Raw genomic sequence first — 7814 nt, forward strand, 5'->3', positions numbered from 1 at the left:
ATGTGCCTCACAAACTACAAATTTATTTCCCAAAACATCTCTCCAAACAAAGTTCTTCAACCATAATTGACTACACAGTACACAATGAACATTCATACTGAAACATCTTTCACCAACTTCTGCCATCACAATATCCTCCACAACTGACATCTTAGACAGCCAAGCATTGCCTTTCATAGCTTCTTGAAGAACTGACATATGAGGCTTACCACCTAGACAGGACTTTTCTCTACAGTTCTGACATAAAGTGGTGAGCACCAGGAGGCATTGTCACACCTCAATGTATAATGTTATGTCATACTGTTAGTGTCGAAACTACCAGGGTCGCAGCCACGACTGGGCGCTGGATTTCCGCCACTTAGAGGGGGCCCAGGACAGGTGGACAGGGCCCATAGTAACCGCTGATTACCAGGATATTTAATATCCCGGTAACCGCTAATACCAGTACCAGGACCTCTTCTTCCTGTCCTGGGCCCTGCATGCTTCATCCCAACATGTCCTCTGTAATCCCAGGCCAAAGTGATCTGCCCATTCAAACTTCTTCCATAACATTATGCTGGACCATCTACATCTCATATTTTCCAACTATACTTCTAACAACTAAAGCTCTCCCATAGCAATGTGTTCTGGAATAGACACCTCAGAGCTACCATCTGGACCATAATATCTCTTTTCCAGACATGTGCCTCACAAACTACAAATTTATTTCCCAAAACATCTCTCCAAACAAAGTTCTTCAACCATAATTGACTACACAGTACACAATGAACATTCATACTGAAACATCTTTCACCAACTTCTGCCATCACAATATCCTCCACAACTGACATCTTAGACAGCCAAGCATTGCCTTTCATAGCTTCTTGAAGAACTGACATATGAGGCTTACCACCTAGACAGGACTTTTCTCTACAGTTCTGACATAAAGTGGTGAGCACCAGGAGGCATTGTCACACCTCAATGTATAATGTTATGTCATACTGTTAGTGTCGAAACTACCAGGGTCGCAGCCACGACTGGGCGCTGGATTTCCGCCACTTAGAGGGGGCCCAGGACAGGTGGACAGGGCCCATAGTAACCGCTGATTACCAGGATATTTAATATCCCGGTAACCGCTAATACCAGTACCAGGACCTCTTCTTCCTGTCCTGGGCCCTGCATGCTTCATTCTGCTTCCGTGAAGAATGATCGAGCCAGCGCAGCAGCCAATGAGTGGGAAGCGCGTTATCCCCGCCCCCTCATCACACAGAACGGCTGCCGACCGTAGAACTGCCTGTGTTCTATGAAAAGCTCCAATTCCCTGGGTATCAGAGGCGTGCTGCTGACATGAAGAGGGAGTTATATGGACCTGAGATTATGAAGGGGACATGTGAGAGGAGAGTGTGGGGTCAGGGAACTGAAAGCTGGGGACGAGAAGGGGGGAAGCTGGGGACATGGAAGAGGAGGGGATTTGGTTTGAATTTCTTTTTTTGGGGGCTACATTTTTTTAAGTATCTAATCCTTTTCCGGGGGGAGGGAGGGGGCCTTCATGGATTCTTGCACCGGGGGCCTTGAGGTCACTTGTTACGCCTCTGCATACTGTCAATTGTTGGTTTAGGGTGTGATGTAATCTATTTTCTCTGTTAGACTTATACATGCGATTCTGATGCCTCCAGCTATGTCTTTACTTTGCCATGTTTCCAACCCTGGAGCAAGATTGTTGCCTCCACTAGATCCTCTATATCCTTGGTTCTCAACTGGTTGGATGTGACCAAAAATTGGGTGGCGACCCTGTATTCAGTGGGTCACTGCATGCCTTCCACTATTCTAGGGGAGAGGCTCTTCAGCCTCCCCCTAGTGCAGAACTGTCAGCTCTTGCACCAAGCAGCCATTAAAAATATGCTGTCCAAGTGTCAGCTTGAGGTGGAGTGGGCTGGGTTCATGGCCACAAGGGAGCTCAATCCATACCTGCATTGCTTACAATGTCCTGTGGAGTACACCTGTAGAGGTGCCTGGCCTGGAGTGACTCCAGTTCTTGCAAGGTAGGGAAACTGGGTGGACCTTAAAAAAAGTGGAGTGTGTATGTGTGTGTGTATGAAGTAATTACACTGAGTAATTTTCTTTGATTGCATACAAATCCTACGGCAGACCATGTAAGGCCCCTTTCACATGGGCAGTCTCTTCGGGCCGCCTGTCAGTTAATAAGGCGGACCCAGCCAGATGCCCAATGTTAGTTTATGGGCAGCCATGTGTAGATAGACGGGCTTTCATTTACAGCAGGTTATCCCCAACTCTGGCCAGAAAAACAAACGGATCAGAGATCCGATTTGCCGGACCTGAACGTGTTGGATTGGGGTTAATGTGATGTAAATGGACGCATGCCCTTCTACTTATGATTGCCCATAGATCAATAATCAGTCATTTCACTTTTTTCTTCCATCTTGAGATGGAGGAAAAAAATGGATGGACACTGATTTCACATCCGCTCTGTACTGCTCTGATCAGGAGGTGATCCATACACAGATCCCTTCCTGATCAGCCCGTTAGAAAGGGGCCTAAACCATTCAGCACAACTATCATAAAAGACTTACATCACAAGAGAAATGTATGGGATGCCAAAGTTGATGTCCTTTTGAAAATCTTAGTTGCCTGGCTTTCATTCAGATTCAATTCCTTCAATGGTTTTGTTCCCTGACTGGTAACTATTTGCGCTGTTTCAAAATAGCGCCCTTTTCAGCTGGTCACGTGACTGCCATTGAAACAACAGCAGAATCAGCGTCATCTAGCTTATCCTTCCTCCGCAGACCTTAGCTCCAGAAGGAAAAACAGGGTACCTCTATACAACTACAATTGGCTAAAGTACTAACAGTAATGTGCAGAGTCTCTGGTAGCTAGAGGCACAGCGGGTACACTTGGACATACACAGGAGCACAGGGGGTACACTTGGACATACACAGGAGCACAAGGGTACACAGGAGCACAGGTGTACACTTGGAGATATGGAGGAGCACAGGAAGTACACTTGGAGATACAGAGGAACACAGGAGGCACACTTGTAGATATGGAGGAGCACAAGGGTGCATTTGGAGATATGGAGGCGCATAGAGCCATACTAGGGGCACCCTTGGAGATACAGAGGAGGTTCTTCAGTGGCTCTCCTTGCTCTCTCTCTGGCTGAGGACTACCTGTATGTAGTAATTAGACTTTACTTAATGTTAGTGATTTTGACACTGTATATGCTATTCAAGTATATAGATCTATTGGTCTATCTATCTATCTATCTATCTATCTATCTATTGATCTAGCTATATACTGTATATTCTTGTTTGTTTTTATGTGTTCCAGATTGAGGGTTGGGGCGGTTGCTAACATCTTTTACCCATATTAATGGGTAACAATAGAGAAAGGATGGTGAACAGATTCCTAGTAATTTTGCATCAGACAATGAAAATCATATCACAGGTAGAATATATTATTATTATTTTTAGTATTTACTACAATCCTCCTCGGTAAACACCGAATCAAACACACCAGAGAATTCTTAAAACACAATTAATTAGGTGAAGCAATATTCGAAGGTGACACCCAGTTCCCAGAATAAAAGGAAGGCATACACTATATATAGAGAGCTGCCTTTGTCTGGTAGATTTCTTTATTCCTTCATGGCCTGGTAAGTGACACAGGGATAAAACTAAAAAACTGGGGGAATCAGGAGAGATTTTAACTACAAATCAAGACAAGATGGTAAGGATCTATCCCTGCCCCGCCCCTGCCCTGCCCCGGAGGGCTTACAATCTAAAAGGGAGGTAGCTGTGTGGGGGATGAATTGTTTGAGAATGTGATGGTTCAGTGGTTAGGTTGAGGTGGGAAATTATGCTCTGCTGGGTCTGTTGAACAGGCGCAATCACTTACCACAGGATTGTATTGTCCAAACTGAAGTATAATGAAGGGAGGATTAGCACCAGGCAGTCCTTCAAGAAGTAGATTTATTCAGCTGGCCAGGAAAAAGCAGCAATTCAGGAGGGTTCAAAGAATATGTGCTTGTACAAGGATTTATAAAGATTTAAACAATAGAACCATATGTGATACCTTCAATTATCTCCAAAAACTAGATAATGATGTCACCCTTTACTCATATTAGCAAGTGCCAAGAACATTAGATGGGTCTTGTCTTCATAAGACTCCCTTATATCAGGTTTAGAGGACAGTTAGTTAGTTCATTTAGCCAAGGTCAGAAAATGTGTTTATGACCTATTGTCATTGAACTCTTCTAACCTTGATTGACAAAGCCTAAATACCCTACATGCACTCTAGCAACCCCAACCTACAAACCCTTAATACCCTACATGAACTCTAGCTACCTCAACCTACAAATCCTAAATTCTCTACATGAACTCTAGTTACCTCAACCTACAAAGCCTCAATGTCCTACAAGGATTCTAGTTACCTTGAATTACAAACCTAAATGTCCTACACCAACTCTAGGTACCTTGGCCTACAAACCTAAATGTCCTACATGGACTCTTGTTACCAGAAACCTATAAAGCTAAATGTTGCTTATTCATACAACTTATTACATATGTATTATATGTCTATCAGGTGTTTCCACCATAAGTCAGGATAATATCTATAACTATAATAGTTTGGTAATATACTGTATTGCTAATGATTAATATACACATATTATTTACACAAATATACACTATAAATTGTGCAATATATAAATGTAAAATATAAATGCAGGACTAATCAGTCCACTTATTCATTATCATCTACAATATATTACTAATACTAGAATTTAGCTTAAATGTATATATTACTGTATATGTGAAATGCTCTGCAAGGCTAAAGCTGGTCATATATTGCTTAGATTTTCAAAATCATTTTTGTAAGAAAGAACTTTAATTTGACTTTCACATCAGACCAAAAAAGAGGGAAGACAGAGAGGGACAACGTTCCAATAGTGGGACAGTCCTTTAAAATGAGGGACAGTTGTGGGGTATGCACTTGGACTGGACGAGGGAGGGACAGAGCTCTCATCTAATCACAGACGGGAGGTGACCAAGCTGTATTATTTAGTTGCAGTAAAGAAAGGTAGGGTCACCAACATGGATCTGCAGTCTGGCAACTGGCAGGACAGAAATACAAATCCGTATTACAAATCAAACTGCAAAAAAATATAATAATAACAGGCAACGCACACATCAAGAACATGCAAACAAAGTAGAAAAAGCAAGTCTGTAAATCATACAAAATAAGAAATGAAACAGTCCGTATCTCGTATTGTCCGTATATTTGCAAACTTGAATAATCAATGAATTCACTGATGTCTTTCACTCCGTACTCCAGGTGCAAACCCACCACCTACTGGACTGGAGGTCACCAAATTAAAATGACCTCCTGTTTTAAGGAAAGTCAAAAGTCACTTCACGATCTCCTCTCCAAGGAATCAAACTTGCTTCCATCTATGGTCTTGAACTTGGTGTAAAAGGAGATCCCACCAACAAATAAGCATGTTCTTGTAACAGCATATAAATGTGCAAGGCTCAGGAAAGAGTATAACAATCATCTCATAGTATAATAGATTTATTAGGCAGAAAACAAGGTTAAAACAGCAGGGAACACTCACAGAACTATTGGATGATCACATGTGTACAGAGCCTCAGTCAGCTAGTCTAAAATGACAATTTGTTTCCATCTAATTGCTTTGTCCTTTGCATCTCGCCAATTGTTTTTAGCATCTCAGATCTCAGGGCCTCAGTATATATCCTAGCAACCAACCCCACCCCCACCCCCACCAACTTCTACCACAGCAAGCAAATGCTGGAAAGGGTAGTGAATAGTCAGAAAAAGAACTAACAACAAAAGTAGTAATAATGATGACCATCGCAATATGTTGCAGCATAAGATCATTGTTAGTACTTCTGAACATAGTGATTGTACAGTATAGCCCTCATACAAACTGAATTAAACTGTGAGGGCTTTAATTGCAGAACTACAAACAGCTTCCAGCTTTGACACTCTGGGATTTTTAAAGCCTGAGGAAGACAGGCATACAGGGCTAGTTTCGGTGCTGGCTGGGATGACCAATAAATCTACATCACTAAGATGTTAAAAAAACAGTATAACTATACAGGTTATGGTGAGGAAGGACCAAAGGAATAAAAAAAAAAAACCAGAATAAGTGCATAGCACAGAAAAGCCTCCTTTAAAGCCTTGGTATTCACAGGTCCCATTCCATCACACATGCCAAAAATAAAAGGAGTATTTCTCATTTCAGGACAGTCAGCAGAGCCATGCAAATCATTGCTTTCTGTTCCATCAGCCAGAACCAGGCAGTATAACCTAATATTATAGATCCTTATCTTATTTTTGGGATTTGCTATAGAATGAGATATGTGAATATTTTTTGTTCCAAGAAGGCTTTACTGTGCTAAGACAGGTAAACAAATTCTCCTTCACAGCCTGCAAAGAGAGATCTGTGACTAGGGGCAATCACCGAGAAGTCCCCTTCTGCACATCTGACATAACATAACCTCTTCTGCAAATGGAATGTCACAGGGGGTACATGGTCAATATTAGCACCAACCTCTGCAACCTTTAAAAATACACTCATAGATACAGTATGTGTTGTCACAGTTTTATTATGTTTAAATTACAAATACCAAAAAGAAATAAACGGGGCTTTGTAGGTGACTCATAAACAATGCTGCTTTTAGATGTGTGGTATGTTTTTTATATGCCACTTTTTGCTAATCATGGAATTATGTTATTAAATATGAATTTTACTATACAAGAATGAGTCATGTGACATTATGTCTAACTGCATTTCCTTGCATTGTTTATGAGTCACCTACAAAGCCCCGTTTATTTCTTTTTGGTATTTACGATTGTATTTAGGGGTGGTGTCTCTGTTTAGTGCTGATCCCTACATTTTTCTTATGTTTAAATTACCTCAATAACCACCCTAGTGGGGCTTCCTTCCAACCCCAGGCCCCATTGCAGTTATTTGGATTGCTATAGCTATTATGCCAATGTATACTGTGAAAACAGCACCTACATATTTAACACATATAGTACGTGTTTCAATTGTGTGTTTCGCTTCCTAGAGTTCAAGCTTAAAAGAATAAGACATCGTAAAAAGATGTTAAAAAGACATCATAAAAAGAATAAGACATCGTAAAAATTAATATCAAGAAAGTAAGAATTTACCATAGAAGCTGAACGCTGGTCACCTTACAGAGCAACTTGAGAGTCAGGTGTACGCAGACACTCTGCTGGATACCAGAGCTTGGAAGTGTCTTCCGTTAGGATTGACTTGAAGCTTACTTCATGTTTCTGGGCCACAAGTTCACTTTATTGTCACTGCATCAGGTACAAAGACACCGTACTGCAACAGGAGTGAAATGTGGATACATTTCACAGAGAATTGATTCTGGATGATAATATTTTAGAATCTATGAGATGGAGACAGTAAATCTAACCTCCGGTTTTATTCTTCTGGCCTTTGTAGACCTTCAATACAACCATACTGCTTTCTTCTCCACCATTCTGGTCATATATAAACTCACATGGACTGCAAATGTACTTTTACTGAGTTCTATTAAACTTTCTCCACAGTTGCACATACCTATGTACTTTTTCTTGGGGAACCTGTCAGTGGTGGACATCTCTTTCTCTACAGTGACGGTTCCCAAGTTACTGTCCTGCATTCTTAATAGAGGAACCTCCATTTCCTTCCTTGGCTGTTTCCTGCAGGTGTATTTCTTTGTGTTTCTGGGCACCAATGAGAATTTTCTTTTGTCAGTCATGGCCTTTGATCGATATTTGGCTGT

The sequence above is a fragment of the Nanorana parkeri genome, unplaced genomic scaffold (genome assembly GCF_000935625.1).
Source record: "Nanorana parkeri isolate BGI_ZX_2015 unplaced genomic scaffold, ASM93562v1 scaffold1791, whole genome shotgun sequence".
Classification (NCBI taxonomy): Eukaryota; Metazoa; Chordata; class Amphibia; order Anura; family Dicroglossidae; genus Nanorana; species Nanorana parkeri.